The sequence below is a fragment of the Mobula hypostoma genome, chromosome X1 (assembly GCF_963921235.1).
Source record: "Mobula hypostoma chromosome X1, sMobHyp1.1, whole genome shotgun sequence".
NCBI lineage: Eukaryota > Metazoa > Chordata > Chondrichthyes > Myliobatiformes > Myliobatidae > Mobula > Mobula hypostoma.
Window position 1 is genome coordinate 41,652,485 of NC_086128.1, and position 26,001 is coordinate 41,678,485.

At 42.7% G+C, this 26,001-nt stretch overlaps 1 protein-coding gene across 2 annotated transcripts in view; it reads right to left on the reverse strand.

Moving 5' to 3' along the window:
• Positions 1 to 26,001, reverse strand: part of mpp2b (MAGUK p55 scaffold protein 2b) — a 602,124-nt gene that overhangs the window by 503,228 nt on the left and 72,895 nt on the right. The window lies entirely within an intron of this gene.

The following is a 26,001-nucleotide window of genomic DNA, read 5'->3' on the forward strand; positions in this document are numbered from 1 at the left end:
TAGGTTTGATCCGTGTCTGAGACAACATCCTGATGTCAGCTCTTCAGTACTTGCTTTGTTGAATATAATTTTGTGCTCATCAAGGTGAGTGATATCAGTGCTTTGGAATGTGTGCCCCTGTAAAAGTCAGCAGAGCACATAACCCAGAGAGTGATGCAGAATGCGCAACATTGTATGTAACAGTAATCTCAATGTTAACCTCACCCAGTGTGAAATGTTCCATTCTAATGGCTTAACGTCATTTTGGAAGGAACTCCAAGTATTCCAGAGCTAGCAGACCACGCAGGACCCCTCGATTGTTAACAATTTTTCCAAACTTCCCTTATTTGTTGCAAGTGAACCCGCATCTACCACTCCCACTGGCAGCTCGTTTCACACCGACACCACCCTCTCAGTGAAGTAGTTCCCCTTAAATATTTCACCTTTCACCCTAAGCCTATGACCACTCGTACTTGTCTCAGTCAACCTGAAGGGGAAAAAGCCCACGAAGTTCAAACAGGTTAGGCACCCAAAGGAAGGTAAATGACAGAGCTGCAGGGGGAGCCTGGAAATGGGTAGAAACCGTAATCTCTTCAAGGAAGCAGCATGGATTTATTCAATGTACTGAGGGGCTTCCTCCAGTGCTGTAACAGAGAATCTGTAATGTAAAGATCTAAGATAGTTGTAAAAAGAATGACCAACAGAACATTATGACACTAATATTCTTTCTACCTGTAGCAAAAGAATCAAGATAAAGACAGGGTCTGCTATGGAATGAAATTAACAACAACTTACAGGTTTTATAATCTATGTAGCTTCAACGTTCAGAGGCAAGGTGGATACTGGGATTACAATCTAAAAGGTGGACTGTTGAAATGTTGATGGAGGTTACTATGTCATATACTATGACATAAAGACTACCTGGACATAAAATAACATATTAAAATAACATATTATTAGGCTTCTGATAAATTTTAAATATAATATCATTCAATATATATAAACTTCCACTTGTAATTTACTAAAATTCTGAAGGAGAATAATTATGCTAGAGATTATAATTTGAATTTGAATTTGAATTTATTTAAATCTTCCATCCATCCCACAACTTGAGGGAGTAAAAATCTTTGCGTTATGACTCAGTCACAATGTACAGACATGTGAACTTATAAGTCTAATAGCTTGTAGAAAGAAGCTGTCCTGGAGCCAGTTGGTTCTGGCTTTAATGCTGCAGTACCGTTTGCCAGATGGAAGCAGTTGAAACAGTTTATGGTTGGGACAACTGGTGTTCCCAATGATCTTCCAGGTCTTCTTTATGCACCTGCTGCTGTAAATGTCCTCAGTGGAGGGAAATTCACATCCACAGATGCACTGAGCTGTCCGTGCCACTCTCTACAGTGCCCAGCAATCGAGGTTGGTGCAGTTCCCATATCAGGCAGTGATACAGCCAGTCAGAATGCTCTCAATAGTGCCCCTGTAGAAGGTCTTGAGTATTTGTGGCCTCATACCAAATTTCTTCAGTCACCTGAGGTGGAAGAGACACTGTTGTGCGTTTTTTTTTGCCACACGTTGGTGTATACAGTCCAGGTGAGATCTTTGAGATGTGTACACTGAGGAACTTGAAACTACTCACCCTCTCAACTGCCGGCCCATTGATGTTGATCGGGTAGAGCTCGTCTCTGTTCCTCCTGTAATCTACAATCAGCTCTTTTTGAACATTGAGGAAGAGGTTATTATCTTGGTACCACTGTGTCAGGGTGTTAACCTCCCCTCTGTAGGCTGTCTCATCACCGCTAGAAATAAGGCTGATCAGTGTCATGACATCTGCGAATTAGATCAGCAGACTGGAGCTGTGTGTGGCAGCACAGCCGTGGGTATAAAGGGAGTAGAGGATCTCTGTCATATGTATCTACAATACATCTGACAGTCATCAAACAGAATAAGTCAGAAAATTATACATCATTGTTACATTACTAGAGGCATACTTTAAATCTATACAACAGGCTGAGGCTCATCAGCAGCTGAGAAAAATGCTAGTACTGTAATCTGAAAGCTCAATGTGTTTGACCAATAGAATAACCTGTAAAAGTAAAAGAAATGTAACGAATCCCAACTCAGCTTAATTAGATTTCAAACCTGTACAAATAATTTCAGATATTTCCCAATATCTGTTAATTTTAGAAACATTCAAAATCTATGAAAAAATGATACATAAAAAATGAAACTATATTAGAAGTAAAACTGTAAATTGGCTCTGATGGTGGAAAATCCTAGGGGAGCTGATGTGAGAAATAAAATGAAGTTAATTGGTGCCTTATGGTCAGTGGCGAGTCAGAGGGCTGTAGAGTCTGCCTCTGTGCTGTGTGACTGTGACATTTGCGATACTGTAACTGATGTTAAGAGATCGTCAAGAAAACATGTTCTTGTAGGAATCCTAAACTCAGTAGAACTTGGCCAATTGTTTTTCTGCACTTTGGGTGTTTCACAGTCTTATTTTTTTAATATGGGTTCTATTGGGTTTCTTTGTTCTGTGGCCGCCTGTAAGACTAATCTCAACATTGTATACAGTATACATACGTTGATAATAAATGTACTTTGAACTTTGAATATAGAAACACTAGCAACTTCATGTGCAAGTATAAAGAATCTAAATGAAATCATCTAAGTATCTGAGTATTTATTAACTAAAGTGATAGTTTGTTTTGCTACTTCTTCTGCATTGAGCAATTATTGAAGCACTAAAAGACTGTGGTTGTGTGGAAACATTATATGACCTCAAAGAGATATGACTTAATCCAGAAGTGTGTGCTGAGATAAAAAGCCCTTAGTTTGTTTTTTGTTTGTTCTTTTTTTAAAAAAAAGGCATGATTATTAATTGCCACCAACTATGAATATGTTAAGAATACAATCTAGTAGGATGGGCGGTTAGGTGGGAGTATGGCTCTGGGTGGAGGAATGTCGGCACTTCAGAAATGTAAATAACATTCTTCAAATGTTAAGTTTCTGAATGCAGTACTGTACTGGTGCAGAGATTTACTGTAACTTATCCGGGAAGACAAATATGATCAAAAGGAGGGATTACAGTTAGAACTGTTAATACTTTTATAAATTATTTATTCAGAGAGGTGAGCATTGCACTTTGAGCCAGCATTCAATTACTCATCTCCAACTGCCTTTGAGAAGGTGGTTATGGGCTGCCTTCTTGAACTGCTGGTGTCATTGAGGGGTGGGCATACCCACAATGCTGTGCGGGAGGGAGCTCTGGGACTTTGGCCCAGTGACAGTGAAGGAACAGTGACATATTCCCAGCTCAGGATGGTGTGTGGCTTGGAGGGAACCTTCCAGGAGGTGGCATTCCCCAGGTTTTTACTGCCCTTACCCTTCTAGCTGGTAGAGGTTGTGCGTTTGGAAGATACTGTCTGAGGAGTCTTGTAGTGTATCCTGCAGGTGGTACAAATGGCTGCTGGAGAGAGGGAATGGTGGGGGATGCGGTGCCTATTAAGTCGGCTGCTGCTTACTGTATGATGACGAGCTCCTTGAGCGTTGTTGAAGCTGCACTTATTCAGGCAGATAGAAAGTATTCCATCACTCTCCTGAACTGAGCCTTGCAGTTGGCGGGCAGGCTTTGGGGAGTTGTATGGTGGGTTACGTGCTGCAGGATTTCTAGCCTATGACTTGCTCTTATAGTCATGTTGTGTAATGGCCATTCCAGTTCAATATCTGGTCTGTGGTAACTCCCAAAATATTGCTAACAGGGGATTCAGTGAAGGTAATGCCTTTGAACATCACAGCATAACAGCTGGAGTTTCCCATGTTGAGTATCATCTTTGTCTTGCAGTTGTGTGGCACAAATGTTACTTGCCCAGGCCTGAATATTGTCCAGGTCTTGTTGTGTTTGGATGTGGATTGCTTCATTATTTGAGGAGTCATGGATGGTGCTGAACATCTCAACTTCTGACCTTACAGATTAAGGAAAGTGATTGATGAAGCAGCTGAAGATAGTTGAAGATGATGAATGAAAATGGTAAGAATACATTAATGTAGTGATACAATAAATAAATAATAACAGTAATGAAAAGCAATACATGAGGCAATCAAATACAAAGAGAACATGGGTTATAACTGGTGACCTCTGAGGAGAAAAACAGTTATGAATCTACAGGGCAATTAGACACTGTAATATACAACCCCAATACCCTTTAAAGAGCAGGCAGGTAGCCTAACTAGTAAAGGGCTCCATGACATGCCCTGTCTGTGACCCTCCTATTAACTTCCAGATGACTGATAACTATAGTCTTAGATTAAGTTGGTTATGGCTAGAACTACTCCTTGAATACAAGCAGAGACTGAAGACTGCAGCACCAGTAGTGAGAACCAAGGAAGTATAGACAAGGGAAGCACAGGAGTGCTGACAGGACAGCTTTGAGTCGGTGGACTGCACTATATTCAGGGATTCATCTCCGAACCTGGATGAGTATGCTATAGTTGTTACCGACTTCATTAAAACCTGTGTGGTTGAGTGTGTGCCCATAAAGACTTACTGTACATTCCGAAACCAAATGCTGTGGATGAACCAGGAGGTACGTCGGCTGCTGAAGGCTAGATCTGTGGCATTCAAGTCTGGCAACCCAGGCCTGTACCAAAAAACCAGCTATGACTTGTGGAGGGCTATTTCAAAGGTGAAGAGACAATTTTGATTTAGGTTGGAGGTGACATCAGATGTACGAACACTCTGGCAGGGTTTGCAAGACATTACTTCCTACAAAGTGAAACCCAATAGTATGAATGGCAGTGATACTTCACTACCAGATGAACTCAACATCCTGCATGCCAGTTTTGAAAGGGAGAATATAACTACAGCTGTGAAGATCCCTGCTGCAGCCGGTGACCCTGTGATCTCCGTCTCAAGCCGATGTTAGGCTGTCTTTAAAGAGAGTGAACTCTCACAAGGCGGAAGGTACTGATGGAGTACCTGGTAAGGCTCTGAAAACCTGTGCCAACCAACTGGCGGGAGTATCCAAGTACATTTTCAACCTCTCACTGCTATTGGTGGAAGTTCCCACTTGCTTCAAAAAGGCAATGATTTTACCACTGCTTAAGAAGAATAATCTGAGCTGCCTTAATGACGATTGCCTGGTAGCACTCACATCAACAGTGATGAAATGCTTTGAGAGGTTGGTCATAACTAGACTGAAGTCCTGCCTCAGCAAGGACCTGGACCTATTGCAATTTGCCTATCGCCACAACAGGTCAACAGCAGATGCAATCGCAATGGCTCTTCACACGGCCTTAGACCACCTGGACAGCACAAACACCTATTTCAGGATGCTCAAACACGAGGAATTCTGCAGATGCTGGAAATGCAAGCAACACACATCAAAGTTGCTGGTGAACGCAGCAGGCCAGACAGCATCTCTAGGAAGAGGTACAGTCGACGTTTCAGGCTGAGACCCTTCATCAGGACTAACTGAAGGAAGAGCTAGTAAGAGATTTGAAAGTGGGAGGGGAAGATCCAAAATGATAGGAGAAGACAGGAGGGGGAGGGATGGAGCCAAGAGCTGGACAGGTGATTGGCAAAAGGGATATGAGAGGATCATCGGACAGGAGGCCCAGGGAGAAGGAAAAGGCGGGGGGGGGGGGAACCCAGAGGATGGGCAAGGGGTATAGTCAGAGGGACAGAGGGAGAAAAAGGAGAGTGAGAGAAAGAATGTGTGTATATAAACAACAGATGGGGTACGAGGGGGAGGTGGGGCATTAGCGGAAGTTAGAGAAGTCAATGTTCATGCCATCAGGTTGGAGGCTACCCAGATGGAATATAAGGTGTTGCTCCTCCAGCCTGAGTGTGGCTTCATCTTTACAGTACAGGAGGCCGTGGATAGACATGTCAGAATGGGAATGTGATGTGGAAATAAAATGTGTGGCCTCTGGGAGATCCTGCTTTCTCTGGCGGACAGAGCGTAGGTGTTCAGCAAAACGGTCTCCCAGTCTGCGTCGGGTCTTGCCAATATATAGAAGGCCACATCGGGAGCACCGGACGCAGTATATCACCCCAGCCGACTCACAGGTGAAGTGTCGCCTCACCTAGAAGGACCGTCTGGGGCCCTGAATGGTGGTAAGGGAGGAAGTGTAAGGGCATGTGTAGCACTTGTTATAGACAATAGACAATAGGTGCAGGAGTAGGCCATTCAGCCCTTCGAGCCAGAACTGCCAATCACTGTCAGTATCATCCACAATCATTATCCAGTTCCTGCCTTATCCCCATAACCTTTGATTCCGCTATCTTTAAGAGCTCTATCCATCTCTTTCTTGAAAGCATCCAGAGACTTGTCTTCCACAGCCTTCTGGGGCAGAGCATTCCATATATCCACCACTCTCTGGGTGAAAAAGCTTTTCCTCAACTCCATTCTAAATGGCCTACCCCTTATTCTTAAACTGTGGCCTCTGGTTCTGAACTCACCCATCAGCGGGAACATGCTTCCTGCCTCCAGCGTGTCCATTCCCTTAATAATCTTATATGTTTCAACAAGATCCCCTCTCAGCCTTCTAAATTCCAGAGTATACAAGCCCAGTCGCTCCAATCTTTCAACATATGACAGTCCCGCCATCCCAGAAATTAACCTTGTGAACCTACGCTGCACTCCCTCAATAACAAGAATGTCCTTCCTCAAATTTGGAGACCAAAACTGCACACAGTACTCCAGGTGTGGTCTCACCAGGGCCCTGTACAGCTGCAGAAGGACCTCCTTGCTCTTATACTCAATTCCCCTTGTTATGAAGGCCAGCATGCCATTAGCTTTCTTCACTGCCTGCTGTACTTGCATGCTTGCTTTCAGTGACTGATGTACAAGAACACCTAGATCTCATTGTGCTTCCCCTTTTCCTAACTTGACTCCATTTAGATAATAATCTGTCTTCCTGTTCTTACCACCAAAGTGGATAACCTCACATTTATCAACATTAAACTGCATCTGCCATGCATCTGCCCACTCACCCAGCCTGTCCAAGTCACCCTGCATTCTCATAACATCCTCCTCACATTTCACACTGCCACCCAGCTTTGTGTCATCGGCAAATTTGCTAATGTTACTTTTAATTCCCTCGTCTAAATCATTAATATATATTGTAAACAGCTGCGGTCCCAGCACTGAACCCTGTGGGGAGGGATGGGGGGAACCTATGGACAAGGGAGTCGCGTATAGGGAGCTATGCCTGCGGAAAGCTTGGGGGGGGGAGGGAAAGATGTGCTTAGTGGTGGGATCCCGTTGGAGGTGGCGGAAGTTACGGAGAATAATATGTCGGACCTGGAGGCTGGTGGGGTGGTAGGTGAGGACCAGGGGAACCCTATTCCTAGTGGGGTGGCGGGAGGATGGAGTGAGAGCAGATGTACGTGAAATGGGGGAGATGCGTTTGAGAGCAGAGTTGATAGTGGAGGAAGGGAAGCCCCTTTCTTTAAAAAAGGAGGACATCTCCCTCGTCCTAGAATGAAAAGCCTCATCCTGAGAGCAGATGCGGCGGAGACGGAGGAATTGCGAGAAGGGGATGGCATTTTTGCAAGAGACAGGGTGAGAAGAGGAATAGCCCAGATAGCTGTGAGAGTCGGTAGGCTTATAGCAGGCATCAGTAGATAAGCTGTCTCCAGAGATAGAGACAGAAAGATCTAGAAAGGGGAGGGAGGTGTCAGAAATGGACCAGGTAAACTTGAGGGCAGGATGAAAGCTGGAGGCAAAGTTAATGAAGTCAACGAGCTCAGCATGCGTGCAGGAAGCAGTGCCAATGCAGTCATCGATGCAGCGAAGGAAAAGTGGGGGACAGATACCAGAATAGGTTTGGAACATAGATTGTTCCACAAAGCCAACAAAAAGGCAGGCATAGCTCAGACCCATGCGGGTGCCCATAGCTACACCTTTAGTTTGGAGGAAGTGGGAGGAGCCATAGGAGAAATTATTAAGAGTAGGGAGTAATTCCGCTAGACGGAGCAGTGTGGTGGTAGAGGGGAACTGATTAGGTCTGGAATCCAAAAAGAAGCGGAGAGCTTTGAGACTCTCCTGATGGGGGATGGAAGTATATAGGGACTGGACATCCATGGTGAAAATAAAGCGGTGGGGGCCAGGGAACTTAAAATCATCGAAAAGTTTAAGAGCGTGAGAAGTGTCACGAACATAGGTAGGAAGGGATTGAACAAGGGGGGATAAAACCGTGTCAAGGTATGCAGAAACGAGTTTGGTGGGGCAGGAGCAAGCTGAGACAATAGGTCTGCCAGGACAGGCAGGTTTGTGGATCTTGGGTAGGAGGTAGAAACGGGAAGTGCGAGGTGTGGGAACTATAAGGTTGGTAGCAGTGGATGGGAGATCCCCTGAGTGGATAAAGTCCGTGATGGTGTGGGAGACAATGGCCCGGTGCTCCTTAGTGGGGTCATGATCAAGGGGTAAATAAGAGGAGGTATCCGCGAGTTGTCACTGTGTCTCGGCAAGGTAGAGGTCAGTGCGCCAGACTACAACAGCACCCCCTTTATCGGCGCGTTTTATAGTAAGGTTAGGATTAGTGGGGAGGGAGTGGAGAGCAGAGCGTTCGGAAGGAATACAGTTGGAATGGGAACAAGGTGCGGTGAAGTTGAGACGGTTGATGTCCCGTCGGCAGTTCGCAATAAAGAGATCCAGAGCAGGCAGAAGACCAGAGCGGGGTGTCCATGAAGAGGAGGAGGGTTGAAGACGGGAGAAGGGGTCATCGGTGGGGATGGGAGAGTCTTTGCTGAAGAAGTAGGCACGGAGATGGAAACGGTGGAAGAACAGTTCCGAGTCATGGCGAACGCGGAACTCGCTGAGGTGTGGGCGAAGGGGGACAAACGTGAGGCCCTTACTGAGGACAGAGCGTTCTGCCTCCGACAGTTGAAGGTCGGAGGGGATGGTAAAGACCTGGCACGGATGAGAGCTGGGATCAGAGGAGGGAGGGAGGAGGCTGGGGGTGTCAATGGAGAGGAGAGGGTTGGGGTGAGAGGAAGATGGAGCCTCTGAGGGCCCAGGATGCTGTTCATCGACTATAGCTCAGCATTTAATACCATCATTCCCACAATCCTGATCAATAAGCTACAGAACCTGAGCCTCTGTACCTCCCTCTGCAATTGGATCCTTACCAGAAGAGTCCACTCTGTACGGATTGGTGATAACATCTTCTCCTCGCTGATGATCAACACTGGTGCACCTCAGGGGTGTGTGCTTAGCCCACTGCTCCACTCTCTCTGCACCCATGACTGAGTGGCTAGGCATAGCTCAAACGCCAGCTATAAATTTGCTGACGATACAACCATTTTTAGTAGAATCTCAGATGGTGACGAGAGGGCGCACAGGAGTGAGATATGCCAATTAGTGGAGTGGTGTCACAGCAACAACCTGGCACTCAACGTCACTAAGACAAAGGAGCTGATTGTGGACTTCAGGAAGGGTAAGACGAAGGAACACATACCAATCCTCAGAGGGACCAGAGAGTGAGCAGTTTCAAGTTCCTGGGTATCAAGATCTCTGAGGATCTAACCTGGTCCAAACATATCGACGCACTTATAAAGAAGGCAAGACAGCGGCTATACTTCATTAAAAGTTTGAAGAGATTTGGCATCTCAACAACTACAGTCAAAATCTTCTATAGATGTACTGTGGAGAGCATTCTGACGGGCTGCATCACTGTCTGGTATGGAGGCGCTACTGCATAGGACCGAAAGAAGCTGCAGAGGGTTGTGAATTTAGTCGGCTCCATCTTGGGTACTTGCCTACAAATTACTCAGGACATCTTCAAGGAGTGGTGTCCTAGAAAGGCAGAATCCATTATTAGGGATCTCTAGCACCCAGGGCATGCCCTTTTCTCACCGTTACCATCAGGTAGGAGGTACAGAAGCCTGAAGGCACACACTCAGCGATTCAGGAACAGCTTCTTCCCCCCCTGCCATCAGATTCCTAAATGGACATTGAACCCTTGGACACTACCTCACTTTTTAAAATACATAGTATTTCTGTTTTTTGCACAATTTTTAAACTATTCAATATATGTATACTGTAATTGATTTACTTATTTATTATTATTTTATTTTGGGTTTTTTTCTTCTATATTATGTATTGCATTGAACTGCTGCTGCTAAGTTAACAAATTTCATGGCCCTTGGTATTCTTATTGGGAGAACACCATCTGTATGGATTGGTGATAACTGAACACAGATACAGCTCAAGAACGTGTGCTTAGCCCACCGCACTACTCTCTCTGCCCTCATGACTCTGTGGTTAGGCACAGCTCCAGTGCCATCTAAAAAAAAATCACAGATGACACCACTGCTGTTGGTAAAATCTCAGATGGCAACAAGGAGGTGAGATAGATTGGCTGATTGAGTGGTATTGCAACAACAACCTTGCACTCAACATGAACAAGACCCACACTCAACATTTAGGAACAGCTTCTTCCCTCTCTGCTATCAGCTTTCAGAGCAGACCATATACATATGAACAGCACATCATTATTCCTTTTTTGCACTATTTACTTTGTAATTTATAGTAATTTTTATGTCTTTGCATTGTATCAGTGTTGCAAAACAAACTTCACGGCATATAAATCAGTGGGAATAAACCTGATTCTGAGACTGCCCCTCACTGGTGAGGGTGACTTGCTTCCACTCCAGTTGAAAAGATAAAGATGCCTGTGCAGTAATTCTTTTAACGTAAGGTTAAGGTTGCATGTTAACCACCATATATGTTGATAGGGTAGGATCCAAAAGAGAGATTTTGCTGCACAGACTTACCACAAACATCTATGAACAGTGGCATGATGTTGCTCATACTGTAGCCTTTTCTCTAGCTCTCTTCCTTACATCGCTCCCACTATGATCTCGATGATGGAATTCATGGCTTCGTTGCCAGGTTTGTGAATTATACAAAAGGTAGGTGGGGGAGGGGGCAGGTAGTGTTGAGGAAGCACGGAGTCTGCAGAATCACTGAGAGTGAGTCAGAGAATAGGCAAAAAAGTGACAGATAGAATGCAGTGTAGGAAAGTTGATGTTTAGCAAAAGGAATAAAGGCATAATCTATTTTCTAAACAGGGAGCAAATTCAGAAATCAGAGGTTTAAACAGACTTGGAAGTCCAAGTGTAGGATTCCCTAAAGGTTAACTTACAAGTTGAGTCGGTGGTGAGGAAGGCAAATGCAATGTTAGCATTCATTTTGAGTGGACGGGAATATAAAAACAAGGAAGTAATGCTGAGACTTTATGAGGCATTGGTCAGAGCACAGTTGGAATATGGACAGCAGTTTTGGCCCCATTATCTAAGAAAGGATGTGTTGATATTGAGAAGGTCCAGGGGAGTCTCACAAGACGGATCCTTGAAATGAAAGGGTTAAAGTACGAGGAGTATGTGATGGTTCTGCGGCTCTACTTGCTGGAGTTTAGAAGAATGTTAGGGAGGAGGGAATCTCACTGAAACCCATTGAATATTGAAAGACCTAGATAGAGTGGACATGGAGAGAATGCTTCTGATAGTAGGGGATTCTAGGACCAGAGGGCACAGTCTCAGAATAGAAGGACATCCCTTTAGAACATAGATGAGGAAGAATTTCGTTAGCCAGAGGAAGGTGAATATGTGGAATTCATTGCCAGGGATGGCTGTGGAGGCCAAATCATTGAGTATATTGTGGAGGTTAATGGGTTCTTGATTAAGGGTAATGGCATCAAGGCTTACAGGGAGAAGGCAGGAGAATGGGGTTGAGAGGGATAATAAATAAGCCATGATGGAATGGTGGATCAGCCTTGATGGGACAAATGGCCTAATTCTGCTCCTATGTCATACAGTCTTGATTACTTCTCTGAAATTCCCTTCCCATAACTGCTATCCAATTCTCACCACACCTTCTCACCTCATCCCCCTCATCATTCATTGTCAATTACTCACCCTCCCAACCTAGCCATTCCTCATGACCATCCCTCACACTGGGACTACCCCAATTCCCCAGCTGCAAGTTGCTAATGTGTTCTCAGAATGAGGGCATCTGATGATCATCCACCATCCATATATCAGTGACTCGTTCCAGAGTAACTGACCTCCCCTACAAAATCTCAGGGGAAATCTTTAATCACCATACTGGTGCTGCCCAACCAGAAAATTGGTCATCCGGAGCTCTGCAAGCAGATTAATGGTTCCCAGCACATGATTTCCTAACAGATGAAGGTATATCTATCCTTCAAGAGCAAGATAGCATCCCACTTGGTCATCATTCCTTGCCACTCAGTGTATACAATGACCAGCACTTTGGTTGCCAGTTTACTGTGAAAATTCCTCCCACCAACTCCAATTATGATGTTACATCAGCCTCTTAACAGCCTAGATACATTAACTGAAAATAACAGCTCATCGGGCAATTTAGAGTAGTAGGCAATTTAATGCATTTACCAACATTGCGAGCATCTCCCAAAATATAAAACATGGAAAACAAGAGTAGAACAGCAGGAGATTCTACCAGAGAAGCCAATCCCTCATACAATATCTACTTCTATGTTTGATTCATGAACATCAACCATAGCAAACCCAGTATTTAGTCTGGTGATGAGTCACCTAATGTCAACTAGTGCTACAGTGTCCCAAGCCAGTGGAAGCCCTGTGTGTGAACAATAAGCAACCAATCCTCCAAGCCAGGCTGTAATTAGTATAAATTACTGGCATTTAAAAATAATCAATACTTACACAAATTCTGCCTTAGGTTTCGTCATGTGGAGAGGGAGAAAGACCTTTTGTGATTTCCATCGTTTTCTTTGTATATTGCAAGTTTTTAAACATCTGTACCACTTTGGCTTTGTATCAGGGTATATTTATATAGGAGCCATTGGTGGAAGAAAATATAATGAGATTTTCTGGAAGAGCTGTTATGTTTTGTAAGGAAAAGACGGGAGCCCAGAAGTAACATGTCTCGTTTCATTTTTAAGTGTCACACGCCTATGACGTGGTGTTGTGACAGAACATAGAACACAGAAATTTACAGCACATTACAGGCCCTTCGGCCCACAATGTTGTGCCGACCATGTTACCTATTCTAGAGACTGCCTAGAATTTCCCCAGTGCAAACCCTCTATTTTTCTACGGTCCATATACTTACCTAAGAGGCTCTTAAAAGAGCCTGCCATCCCCTTGGTACCTATTTCCAAGCACCTTAAAACTATGCCCCCTCATGTTAGCCATTTCAGCCCTAGGAAAAAGCCTCTGGTTATCCACATGATCAATGCTCCTCATCATCTATTACGCCTCTATCAGGTCACCTCTCATCCTCTGTCACTCCAAGAAGAAAAGGCCAAGTACACTCAACCTATTCTCATAAGGTACGCCCTCCAATCCAGGCAACATCCTTGTAAATCTCCTCTGCACTCACTCTATAGTATCCACATCCTTCCTGTGGTGAGGTGACCAGAACTGAACACAGTACTCCAAAGAATTCAATCAGGCTCATAAGGCACAACCTGCCCTTGACCAAGCCATGCTGACTATCTCTAATCAAATTATGTTTCTCCAAACGCTCATACATCCTGCCTGTCAGTATCTTCTCCAACACTGAAGTCAGATTCACTGGTCTATAATTACCTGGATTATCTCTACTCCCTTTCTTGAACAAGGGAACAACATTTGCAACCCTCCAATCCTCTGGTACTTCTTCCATCCCTATTGATGATGCAAGGATCATCACAAGAGGCTCAGTAATCTCCTCCCTCACCTCCCACGGTAGTCTGGGATATATCTCAAACTTAATGCTTTTCATGCTATATGCTCAAGCGTTTCAGTCCACTGTAAGTCATCCCCACAATTGCCAAGGTCTGCTTCAGTATTCACCAGGTAATAAAAGTATTCATTAAGTACCTCCACTACCTCCTTCAACTCCATGCACATGTTTCCACTAACACACCTGATTGGTCCTATTCTCACTTGGCTCTTGCTCTTCACATACTTGTATAATGCCTTGGGGCTTTCCTGCTCACCAAGGCCTTCTCATGACCCCTTCTGGCTCTCCTAATTCCATTCTTAATCTCCTTCCTACCAACCTTGTAATTTTTTAGAGCTCTAACAGTACCTAGTTTCTTGAACCTTTCGTAAGCTTTTCTTCTTAACTAGATTTTCTACATACGTATGCTGTTCAACTACTTTTACGTATAACCAGTAATGAATTATTTAAATGAATAAGAACATTTAATCAAACAATGTTTGCAATATTACTCAAATATTACTGAAAACCTTTCTGGAGGAAAACACTTCAGCAAAGTGGGCTTAGCTGAGGCCTCCTTACAGATAGAGATGGAAGAAGTGTCTAAAGTGTTTCTCACCATAATCAGCTTATTTTTGGAGTAGCATCTGCACCTGGACTCTGGCAGAAACATATGGACCAGGTGCTGCAAGGCTGCTCAGGCACTCAGTGTTACCTGGATGACATCATTATTACCAGTAAGGATGACAAGGAACATCTCCAAAATCTCAAGATAGTGTTATATAGATTAAAATATTATGGGCTTCCTACTTAGCTATAATCTCCAACTCAATATATACATATAGAACCTCCGTCAAGGGTAAGTTTATGCCAGCTAATTAAAATTGGAGAACTGGAGTTTCTGCTGCACATTTCAACCATTTTGGATCCATGTAGATCTGAGACAGTGTGGGGTCTTTACTGGTTTCCCTGTGGATCATCACTGCTGTAATAAGAAGACTTATGATTTGCATTAGGGAGAAAATGTGAAGAGGAGTATCCTCTCTTGTAAATTTTTCAGGAATTTCCTTTTCTAAGGGTAAACAGGACAATCCACTGCATTTCCATGATTAGTTGTCCTCTTGAATTTGATCTTGTGACTGTGTCCTCCAAGAAACAGAGCCCGTATCTGCATTCATGCCTCTGCTGTTAGTGAAACACCCCTTCTGTGGATTGAAAATGGAGAGTAGTGTTTGATGATAAGTAATGAGGGTAAATTCTCTCCTATGCTAGTACTAGTTGAAATGTTTTACATTCCAAACCAGACTCAAGGTCTTTGTCAATCTGTGCATAAATTTTCTCTGCAGCAGTAAGTGATGCAAAGGCTATGGGGCATTCACTTCCATCACTCATAACATGACAAAACTGCACTTGATCCATAGCTTTATATCAGAGTGCAGGTGCAGATGCTACTCCAAAAGTAAGCCGCTTATGATGAGAAACACTTTGGACTCTCCTTCCGTCCCTATCTGTAGGTAGGCCTCAGCTATACCCAACTTGCTGAAGTGTTTTCCTCCAGAAAGCAGACATCCCACCTCTCCTGGAAGTTCCGGGAGTCTCCCGCATATTGATAGTGCTCCCTGATGCCCACAATTTATATACAATATCCCGGAAATCGATTTTTTTGAGAGAGAGAAAGAGCGCATGCGCACACACGCCATGGCAGAGTGTTCCAAAAACAGAAAATATAAAACGTACACCACCCCAGACTACACTAAAGTGTACCCCTGCCTAATAGGGGTCAAAAATAAAGACTGTTGCTCGCTGAGCTGTTTGCAACAGTGACTTTTCTATTGCCCATGGTGGGTTAAAATGTAAAAGACATGTTGAGGTGAGTTTAACAGGTGTCATTCATTCATTAGCATAGCTAACGTTATTTAAACTAGCTGGCTAGCTGTCTATTGCAGACATCCCACCTCTCCTAGGAGTTCTGGGAGTCTCCCGCAAGCTGATGGTGCTACCTCCCTGAAATGAGTTTTTGCAGGGTGGGATGTCTGAGAAGGCTTGCAAAGATGTCCTCTATCCTGGGCAGAGAATATTGATCTACTTTCAGTACTTGATTGAAGGTGACCTTAAAATCAGCACAGAACCTGACAGACCCATTCTTATTGGCTACTGGGACACCTGGCGTTCCCCACGGGCTCTACTCAACCTTGGAAAGAATTCCTTCAGCCTCCATGTGATCTAGCTCACTGGCTACTTTATCATGGATGGTTTAAGGAACTGGACGGGCTTTTTAAAACTTGGGTATGGCATTTTCATTTAACACTATTTTACCCTTGATATGTTTGAGTTTTCCGATGCCATCCTGAAGACTGCTATAGCATTATCCAGTTCCTTTCCTAATTTACTTTCAGTTGACTTAATCGCAGAGATGTGGCATGCAAATGGTAGATGGATCTCCAATCAAGTTGTAGTTGTCTCAGCCAATCATGATCCCACAATGCTGGCCCTCCTGTTTTTAAACACATACAGGCCCAATGTGGCTTGTAGGTTGTTGTATTTCACTGTTACGAATGTCATTCCCACAGGAGTTATCGTTTCTCCCGTATAAGGGCTTAGTTGCACATCTGTAGACTTCAGTTCAGTATCTCTGAGATGCTGTTCAAACTCATCTTGTAGAATGACTGACACAGCTGAACCAGTGTCTAGTTCCACTTAATTAATTTGCAGTTCACTTCTGGTGTAAACCATATTGTTTGTCAATTGTTAGTTTTCACATTGTAAATTTCTAAGCTACACAGTCCTGCATCACTCTCATCATTGTCAGACTTTTCATCAACAGCATACAGATTAGTGCTCTTTTTGAAACTGCAACCTGACTTTTTTTCCCTCTCTTCCCTGTGCAGTTCATTTACTTTCGTCTACCTGACATGCTCTTTGGATGCGTCCTATTTTGTTGCATTTTCTACAAGTTAACAAATATCATGGCTCATACCAGTGATAATAAACCTGATTCTGATTAAATCTGCATTGGTCTGGTGCATGTAAGACCCTGGCACAATGGTAACAGAATTTATTTGGTCAGGCCAGTTTCTGCTCACACATGGCAATATTGTTCACAACCACTTTCTGTCCTGACTGCAACTCAACTGCATCTCTGTCTGCTGTTTTCCATAAGACCATAAGACAAAGGAGCAGAAGTCGGCCATTCGGCCCATCGAGTTTGCTCCGCCATTTTATCATGAGCTGATCCATTTTATCCTATTTAATCCCACTGCCCCGCCTTCTTACCATAACCTTTGATGACCTGGCTACTCAGATACCCATCAATCTCTGCCTTAAATACACCCAATGACTTGGCCTCCACTGCTGCCCGTGGCAACGAATTCCATAGATTCACCACCCTCTGACTAAAAAAATTTCTTCATATTTCTGTTCTGAAAGGGCGCCCTTGAATCCTGAAATCATGCCCTCTCGTACTGGACTCCCCCATCATGGGAAACAACTTTGCCACATCCACTCTGTCCATGCCTTTTAACATTCGAAATGTTTCAATGAGGTCTCCCCTCATTCTTCTAAACTCCAAGAAATACAGTCCAAAAACAGACAAACGTTCCTCATATGTTAACCCTCTCATTCCCGGAATCATTCTAGTGAATCTTCTCTGTACCCTCTCCAACGTCAGCACATCCTTTCTTAAATAAGGAGACCAAAACTGCCCACAGTACTCCAAGTGAGGTCTCACCAGCGCCTTATAGAGCCTCAACATCACATCCCTGCTCCTATACTCTATTCCTCAAGAAATGAATGCCAACATTGCATTCGCCTTCTTCACTACCGACTCAACCTGGAGGTTAACTTTAAGGGAATCCTGTACGAGGACTCCCAAGTCCCGTTGCATCTCAGAACTTTGAATTCTTTCCCCATTTAAATAATAGTCTGCCCGTTTATTTTTTCTGCCAAAGTGCATAACCATACACTTTCCAACATTGTACTTCATTTGCCACTTCTCTGCCCATTCTTCCAATCTATCCAAGTCTCTCTGCAGACTCTCCGTTTCCTCAGCACTACCGGCCCCTCCACCTATCTTCGTATCATCAGCAAATTTAGCCACAAAGCCATCTATTCCATAATCCAAATCGTTGATGTACAATGTAAAAAGAAGCGGCCCCAACACTGATCCCTGTGGAACACCACTGGTAACCGGCAGCCAACCAGAATAGGATCCCTTTATTCCCACTCTCTGTTTCCTGCCAATCAGCCAACGTTCTATCCACGTATGTAACTGTCCTGTAATTCCATGCTCTCTTACCTTGTTAAGCAGCCTCATGTGTGGCACCTTGTCAAAGGCCTTCTGAAAATCCAAATATACAACATCCACTGCGTCTCCCTTGTCTAGCCTACTGGTAATTTCCTCAAAAAATTGTAATAGGTTTGTCAGGCAGGATTTTCCTTTAAGGAATCCATGCTGAGCTCTGCCTATCTTGTCATATGCCTCCAGGGACTCTGTAACCTCATCCTTGACAATCGACTCCAACAGCTTCCCAACCACCGACGTCAAGCTAGCAGGTCTATAATTTCCTTTTTGCTTCCTTTCCCCCTTCTTAAATAGTGGAGTGACATTTGCAATCTTCCAGTCTTCCGAAACCATGCCAGAATCTATCGACTTTTGAAAGATCATCGCTAATGCCTCTGCAATCTCCACAGCTACTTCCTTCAGAACACGAGGGTGCATTCCATCTGGTCCAGGAGATTTATCTACCTTTAGACTATTCAGCTTCCTGAGTACTTTCTCTGTCGTAATTGTGACTGCGCATACTTCTCTTCCCTGCCACCCTTGAGTGTCCGGTATACTGCTGTCTTCCTCAGTGAAGACTGATGCAAAATACTTGTTCAGTTCATTGATACATTTAAAAGAGTTGTACTTCAGTTAGGGCCTGTTTTTGAACTTTTTCTTGTAAGATTCCACAAAATAAACAATTTCTCAGTGTATCATTAACCCCATCTCTGAACTGACAATGCTCGGAAAATTTCTTCAATTTAGCTACATACACCAAAATGGTCTCCACTTCCTTTTGATTCCACTTACAAAATCTAAAGCGCTCTCCAATCAACAATGGCTTCGGTTCTAAATGCTCCCGCATTACTTTCACAATATTGGCAAAGCTAATTTCGACTGGTTTGGTTGGAGCAGTTGAACTTCTAAGCAAACTGTATGCCTTTAAATCCAATGCACTCAGCAAAACTGGCACTCACTTCTCATTGGCTATTTCATTTGCTTCAAAATAAATCTCAATTCATTCTGTATACAGCAGCCAATTAATTTTGGTCAATTGAACGTGTCCATCTTTCTGATATAGCCAGCTATTTCTACTTTTTTATTATTAATAATTATCAGCCAGTATTTGGTGTTTATAAACCCATAATTTCACCCATTTTCCACCTTTTTATTTAAATCTCGACCACACCTGCTCTTTACCAAAGAGGAACATGTGGCACTGCTTTTTTTTAAACTCGAATGTCTCTATGCCTCAACAGGTAGGCAAACAGCCAGGCACCTTGATCTAGAGTACCCTTAATTATAATACCGATCCCTCAGGAATCTACAGATGATCTATTTGTGTGTAAAGGGATGTACACTGCAATGCCTGAGGGACAAACAGAGCTGTTGAGGCTGTCGTTGGAAAAGCTTTCATCGGGATGGGATTATCAGTGGCAGGTATACCTCCGCCCTATTGCTGGGGGTTGTGATGGATCAAGACTTGCTAAATCAAACACATTGCCTTTAAATTTATAGGTCTTGATTTTTCATCAACAAGAAAAAAAATAAAGTTGATGCAGAAAGTGTCTTAAATAAGTAAAATAGTTTATCAATTTCTAGCAAAAATCAGTATAACGATGAAGCATTTTTGACCTGGAAAGTTGAATCTGCTTATCTGCTGGATATTTCCGTGTACAAACAATCTGCTGCAAGAACATGCAACACCTGTGGGAGGAAAGGAACTGACAACATTTCAGGTGGAAACTCTGCATCAGGACCCAAAGCATTGCGAATTCCTGTTCTCCCATTGATCCCACTCAATTTGTTGATTTGCTCCAGATCCCAGCATCTGGATTTTCTTGCATCTCCCAAGTATTTCCATTATTTTCAATTTCCTGACTTTGATAGCAGAAGAGTAACTGATAAATGGCATAACAACCCTGTAAATCTTTCCCTGTGACTACTTTCACCTTACATTGTCTTGCTCTTGCATCCAGAATCATAATGAATTAATATCTATGTAATAAGACATGTGCGTTCAGTATCTAGATACCCTGATGGTTCAGTCTATTTAACTGCTGTTAACTTTGCAGCATTAAGTGAAGGCTTTCATGGGAGCAGTTTGTGTTAGCACTATTGACGGAACGCAAAATGCAATTTAGAAATGTCAGCCTGAATAATTGAATGCTCAGAGCATTTGGTGCCGAGATAATAAATGGGGCTCTGTTTTCTTAAAGGACTATTTCCTCACTTTTTTTAAATATACAGTTTTTCTGTTTTTGCACATTTTTTAATAATCTATTCAATATACATAATTGATTTACTTGTTTATTTTGTTATATTTTATTTATTTTTTTTTCTCTCTCTGCTAGATTATGCATTGCATTGAACTGCTGCTAAGTCAACAAATTTCACGTCACATGCCAGTGATAATAAACCTGATTCCGATTCTTGATTTTGGTCACAGACATGCTTGTAGAGATTAATGCAGTCAGAATGGGTCAAAGTTTTAAGAAATTTCATACATTTTTTACAGACCAGATCACAGAATGAAAGCACATTGGGCCCGAGGTGTGTAGAACAATGCTGTTTGTGTCATAGTAAAATACCTAAAATGTTTATTAATATGAAATATATCAAATTCACTTTATGCAATGACTCATTTAGCATTTCATTCTCCTCTCTGAATCTTGGTTTTTCATGTTGACACAAGGTCAATGTGAAACATCAAGAGAAAGACAGATTGCACTATTTACTACAAAAAAAAGAAAATATGAAAATAAAGGCTGTTTAAGAATAGCTCCAAGAATAAACCAGGAAATTATAGGCTGATGAGCCTGACATCAGTGGTGAGAAAGTTACTGGAAGGTCTTCTAAGAGACCAGATACATGAATATTTGGATAGACAGATTGATTAGGGATAGTCAGTGTGGCTTTGTACATGGTAGGTCATGTCTAACATCGAGGACACTACGAGGAAAGTTGATGAAGGCAAGGCAGTGGATGCTGTCTACATGGACTTCAGCAAGGCATTTGACAAGGTCTCGTATGGGTGGTTGGTCAAGAAGGTTCAGTTACTTGGCATTCAGGATGAGGTAGTAAACAGGATTAGACATTGGCTTTGTGGGAGAAGCCAGAGAGTGGTAGTGGATGGTTGCCTCGCTGACTAGAGGCCTGTGACTAGTGGAGTGCTAAAGGGATCGGTGCTAGCTCTGTTGGTGTTTGTCATCTACATTAATGATCTGGATGGAAATGTGATTAACTAGATCAACAAATTTGTGGACGGCACCTAGATTGGGGGTGTAGTGAACAGTGAGGAAGACTGTAAGTGGGATCTGCACCAGCTGGAAAAATGGGCTGAAAAATGGCAGATGAAACTTTATGCAGACAAGTGTGAGGGGCCGTACTTTGGTAGGACCAACCAGGGTAGGGCTTACACAGTGAGTGATAGGACACTAAGGAGTGTGGTAGAGCAAAGGGATCTGGGAATACAGGTCCATAATTCATTGAAAGTGGTGTCACAGGTAGGTAGGATCATAAAGAAAGCTTTTGGCACATTGGCCTTCATAGATCAAAGTACTGAATACAGGAGTTAGGATATTATGTTGAAGTTGTGTAAGATGTTGGTGAGGCCTTATTTGGAGTATTGTGTGCAGTTTTGATCACCTACCCTACAGGAAAGATGTAAACAAGGTTGAAAGAGTACAGAGAAAATTTACAAGGATTCTGCCTGAGTTATAAGGAAAGATTAAATAGGTTAAAACTTTACTCCCTAGAGCATAGAAGATTGAGGAGAGATTTGATAGACCTATACAAAATTATGAGGGGTATAGATAGGGTAAATGCAAGCAGGCTTTTTCCACTGAGGTTGGGTGAGAGAGACTACAACTAGAGGTCATGGGTTAAGGGTGAAACGTGAAGGATTTAAGAGAAACATGAGGGGAAACATCTTCACTTGGATGGTGGTGAGAGTGTGGAGCGAGCTGACAGCACAAATGGCAGACGCAATTTTGATTTCAGCATTTCAGAGAAGTTTAGATAGGTACATGGATGAGAGGGGCATGAAGGGCTATGGTTCAGGTGCAGGTCGATAGAACTAGGTGGTTTAAATTGTTCAGCACAGACTATATGGGCCAAAAGGCCTGTTTCCGTACTGTCATTTTCTATGACTCTAAACACAAGGAAGATTCCAATATTAGAGACGAATGTAATCACTGAATAATTTATACAGAAGCTCACTACCCAATTATTTATTTTACTTGTTTATTTATTTAGAAATACAGCGCAGAGCAAGTCTTTCCAGCCCTTCGAGCCATGTCACCCCAGTAACCCCTGATTCAATTCCAGCCTAATCAGGGGACAATTTACAATTACCATCTAACCGGTACATCTTTTGACCATGGGAGGAAACCAGAGTTCTTGGAGGAAAGCTCATGCATTCCGTGGGAAAGATGTACAGACTCCTTACAGGTGACATTGGAATTGAACTTTGAACTCTGATGCCCCAAGTAGTAATAGCGACGCGCTAACTGCTGTGCTACCGTAGCGCCCAATCGTATTAACATAGATCTTCATAAGTCAAAATTTCAGCCATCATGCTCCTCTTTTGCCATGTAGAAAAATATGTGTTTCCCACTCCTAAAAAGAAAATCACTGAAGGATTTTTATTAACATGACTTCTGTATCATAAAGCCACAAATTAGTGACCATGTACAATCTAAGTAGGGCAGCTGGCAGTAAAGGTCCAATTGCTACTTTACAGCTTATGGATCAGGTTCATTCACAAAATAAACCACATCAAAACTCAAAGGACACATTTCAATTTGTCTTCTTAATGCTTCCCCTTCTTTTTAAAGTGGATTCTCTTTAGGCGATGTCTGTTTAACAGACTGTGGCTTAAATAGATACTGCTGAGCAACAACTCATTCTTTATAAACATCACCTTGACAGGAAAAACCAAATTCCACTTTTTTTCATGTCAATTTGTGTCCTAAATAATTGTGACATGGCCTGAAAAGTTTATTTTATAGCACAATAAATCTATTAAAATGAATAACTATTAGACACAATGTCAAAAGGTTTTCTATTTATTGAACTAACTTAAATCATTGTCTATGTAGATAAATTCAAACTCAAAATACACCAACACGAGGAAAATCTGCAGATGCTGGAATTTCAAGCAACACACATAAAAATTTCTGGTGAACGCAGCAGGTCAGGCAGCATCTATAGGAAGAGGTACAGTTGACATTTCGGGCTGAAACTCTTTGTCAGGACTAACTGAAAGAAGAGAGTAAGAGATTTGAAAGTGGGAGGGGGAGGGGGAGATCTGAAATGATAGGAGAAGACAGGAGGGGGAGGGATGGAGCCAAGAGCTGGACGGGTGATTGGCAAAGGGGATATGAGAGGATCATGGGACAGGAGATCCAGGGAGAAAGAAAGGGGGAGGGGGGGAAGCCCAGAGGATTGGCAAGGAGTATAGTGAGAGGGACAGAGGGAGAAAAAGGAGAGAGGGACAGAGGGAGGGAGAGAAAGGGAGAGGTACAGAGAGAGATAGAGAGAGAGAGGGATATATATATACACAGAGAGAGAGGGAGAGGGAGACAGATAGAGACAGAGAGAGAGAAAATTAATAATAATAAATAATGGATGGGGTACGAAGGGGAGGTGGGGCATATTCCATGTCCCATTCCCATTCTGATATGTCTATCTATGGCCTCCTCTACCGTCAAGTTGAGGCCACACTCAGGTTGGAGGAACAACACCTTATATTCCGTCTGGGTAGCCTCCAACCTGACGGCATGAACATTGACTTCTCAAACTTCCGTTAATGCCCCACCTCCCCTTCTTACCCCATCCGTTATTTATTACTATTATTAATTTTTTTTTCTCTCTCTTTTTCTCCCTCTGTCCCTCTCACTATACTCCTTGCCCATCCTCTGGGCTTCCCCCCTCCCCCTGTCTTTCTCCCTAGGCCTCCTGCCCCATGATCCTCTCATATCCCTTTTGCTAATCAACTGTCCAGCTCTTGCTATCTCTTACTATCTCTTCTTTCAATTAGTCCTGACAAAGGGTCTCGGCCCGAAACGTCAAATGTACCTCTTCCTATAGATGCTGCCTGGCCTGCTGCGTTCACCAGCAATTTTTGTGTGTTGCTCAAAATACAGCAACATTTGGATACCCAATTTAATTGAACCCACCTCCTGTTTCTTCAACCCTATTTGCACTCAACTTCCTTGTTAACTGAGTGTTACCCCTGTTTTGTAGTCCCCAAAATTAGAGCCAATCTGTCCCATGCCACCCTTTCCTCTGTAATATATCAGTCAGTTGTAACCTTACCACAGCTCATCCGCTCCTGAAATCCTCATCCATGTCCTTTACTTCCAGACTTGTCAACTCTAAGGACACAATTGCCTTTCTGCCAAGCTAGAAGTGATTGAAAAACACAGCTTCCCATGCACTACGTCAGACTAAGTCCTAGCTACTTCTCAGCCTGCTACTTTCTCATCCATATTTTCTCCTGCTTAAGCCACACTTTAGTTTCACAATTCCCACCCTATTTTTCAAATCCTTCCATGATTTCAAACACTGTAAGCTCCTCCATCCTGTAGCCTCTAAGAGACCTAAGCTCCTCCAATTCTGGACTGTTGCTTATCCTTGAATTAAATCACTCCACCAGCTGCAGCAAGGCTTTTTAGCTATTGAGACTCTAAGCTCTGGAATCCCTTGCCAATTAGTTACCATTTCACTATCGCTTTCCTCCTTCAAGACATTACTTCAAACCCACCCTCTAAGGAACTTTTGCGAATCTAACCAAAGCTGAGGATCAGCAACAACTTTGACTTTTGTTTGATAAACATTCCCAAGAAGCCGTTTGAGGAATTTGCAGCACGAAGATCGCGGCATGAAGAAAAATGAAAATCTAAAGAAAAACTGTCAAGGCTGGACATCTGAATATCAATAGTAAATGCTGAAAATGATCTGTGAGTCGGCTGCATCTGTGGAAAGAGAAACAGAGTTCATATTTGAGGTCTAAGATCATTAGCAGAACTACACTGTTGTTGTTAAAAAAAATTGCTTAGAAATTAATTCCCAGTCAGTAACAATAAACATGCTATATATTAGTATCAGCACATTCATTCTATTGACGTCGATGGATGATAAATGTAGCTTAAGGCAGGCTACAATGCACTGGCTAAATAGATTGTTACCTACTAGGGATGTGCTTTAGATACGTGGTCTAGATACGGGCACAGCCAATCCATCTTCAAGACAGAAGGCAACAGTGAATATGTCCATGACTCGGAAAATACTCATTTCAATTCACTTGGATTCCTTTGGCTTTAACTATAAAACATTCTTCCTGTTTAACAACATGGGAATTAAAGCTCACCAAAATAAAAGAAATTAGATATTCTCACTATGTGTCAGGATAGCACATATTCCATTTTAACTCTGAGATAATGAAAATAATTTTTCATTAGAATTATTATTTTATTACCCAAAGGAATTCAGGAATGCACATGGGCATTTTGAAAGTAACACTAATACTCCTCAGCATTTCCTTGGGTTTCATTAACAACACAACACAGGCTCTAATCAAGAAACAAGTCTCTGAGCTGTAAACATACTCTTCAAAGTTCATAGATATTTATCAGTGATGATGAACTGTATAGAAGGCTTAAGCACGTTCCAGGATATTTGCAGAAAAGAAGCACAATAAGTTTCCATGGGCTTTCATGCATTATCTATAATTGACTTCAGGAACAGGAGCCTCTTTTACTGAAATAGTTTGTCCAACTTTGAAAAAATGTAGGGCCACATGTTAACCCCAATTAAAATTCACATATTGAAGTGTATAATATGCTGTGGTGTTCAACACAATTAACATGCAGCTTGATTGGAGAGTTATATTACAATTTACTCATACTCAGACCTATAATGTGAACGGCATTACACATTGGAAGCAAGCTTGACTTCATTAATATTCTGTGTCCTTGTCTGTTCTTATTCTGAATTGCTTCCCAACAGTCAGAACACACCTTCTGAGAAGCAAATAAAGTTTTG